At 36.3% G+C, this 1,700-nt stretch overlaps 1 non-coding gene across 1 annotated transcript; it reads right to left on the minus strand.

Annotated features, from left to right (window-relative positions):
• Positions 1-399: 399 nt before the first annotated feature.
• Positions 400-506, minus strand: LOC120365606 (U6 spliceosomal RNA). The gene has a single exon (XR_005580503.1). It is a non-coding gene; the product is annotated as a U6 spliceosomal RNA (small nuclear RNA).
• Between the last annotated feature and the right edge of the window lie 1,194 nt (positions 507-1,700).

Here is a 1,700-nt window from a genome sequence, read left to right on the forward strand (position 1 = left end):
TTCAGTATAATACTGGCTGTGGGTTTGTCATAAATAGCTCTTATTATTTTAAGATATTTTCCATCAATACCTAATTTATTGTGAGTTTTTATTATGAAAGGATGTTGAATTTTATCAGAGGCCTTTTCAGCATCTGTTCACAATATAATGGGGTTTTTGTCATTGGTTCCTTTTATGTGATGGATTAGGCCTATTGATTAGTGTATGTTGAAGCAGTCTTGCATCTTGGGAATTAAGCCAACTTGATCATGGTGGATACGCTTTTTGATGTAGTGCTGGATTTGGGTTGCCAGTATTTTATTGAGGATTTTCACATCTGTGTTCATCAGGGGTATTGGCTTGAAGCTTTCTTTTTTTGTTGTGTCTCTGCCAGGTTTTGGTATCAGGATGATACTGGCCAAAAATATGTAATGCTTCATGAATTTGCATGTCATCCTTATGCAGGGGTCATACTAATCTTCTCTGTATCATTTCAATTTTAGTATATGTACTCCTGAAGCAAGCACTCAAATTTTATTTTTTTAGTTGTTTTATCTTTGAGAAAAAATATTGTTTCACTTCTCCCAATGAATAGATGTTTATTTCAAGATACATTGCAGTCCATTATTGTCAACGCTTCAATCTTACTAGCCATTGCCTTCTTCAAGTGGCATAATTTGTTTTCCCGTAAGTGCAGGGTCACTTATGTTCAGCCAATTGTATATATATTTCCATATATGGATTCAATAATTGTTAAATTTAGTTTAACCTAAAGCTACCTCCTTGTAAGTTCAGTTTAAAAGTTCCTTCATACATAGTGAACTGTGACCTTAAGTGAATGTTTAAACAGCCTGTAACCTGTTCTTGTACAAATCACCAAGTTTCAGCCAAAGGTGATGAACTAGTCAGGGTTAGCATAAGACAAGTGCCAGGCTGTAACCAATCCAACTGTTTCTCTCCTCACTCCCATCATCTGTAAGGGTGGTGCGGTCTTGGTGCACAATTCATGAATTGTCCTTTGCTCAGTTAAACTCTGTTAAGTTTAATCTGTCCAAAAATTCTCTTTCATATAACACATTCCCTAAAAGGAAAAATTCTATGTCTAGATTTATATTTCAAATTTACAAAAATAATTTTACTCATTATCCCCACTGAAATTTATTTTTGTTTCTATTATCATTTCTGGTATGTTGGACTCATATTTTGCTGAATATATGTGGCATCATTAATCTAAAAATAATACTTTTGACTCCCTTTCACTGCTTACGTCAGAGGCATTTGAACCAGAGCAACTCCATCTTGAACAGGAGCTGGGTAAAATATGGCTGAACCTAAGGGCTGCATTCCCAGAAGGTTAGACATTCTAAGTCACAGGATGAGACAAGAGGTTGGCACAAGATACAGGTCATAAAGACATTGCTGATAAAACAGGTTACACTAAAGAAGCCGGGTAAAACTGATCAAAACCAAGATGGCCACAAGAGTGACCTCTGGTCATCCTCACTGCTACACTCCCACCATCACCATGACAGTTTATAAATGTCATGGTAGCATCACGAAGTTACCCTATATGGTCTAAAAAGGAGAGGCATGAACATGCATACATCGTTTAGCATACATCGTTCATGTAATCAAGAAATAACCATAAAAACAGACAACCAGCAGCCCTTGGGGCTTCTCTGCCTATGAAGCAGCCATTCTTTGGTTTTTAATTTCCTAAT

The sequence above is a fragment of the Saimiri boliviensis genome, chromosome 1 (assembly GCF_048565385.1).
Source record: "Saimiri boliviensis isolate mSaiBol1 chromosome 1, mSaiBol1.pri, whole genome shotgun sequence".
In the NCBI taxonomy this organism is placed as follows: Eukaryota; Metazoa; Chordata; class Mammalia; order Primates; family Cebidae; genus Saimiri; species Saimiri boliviensis.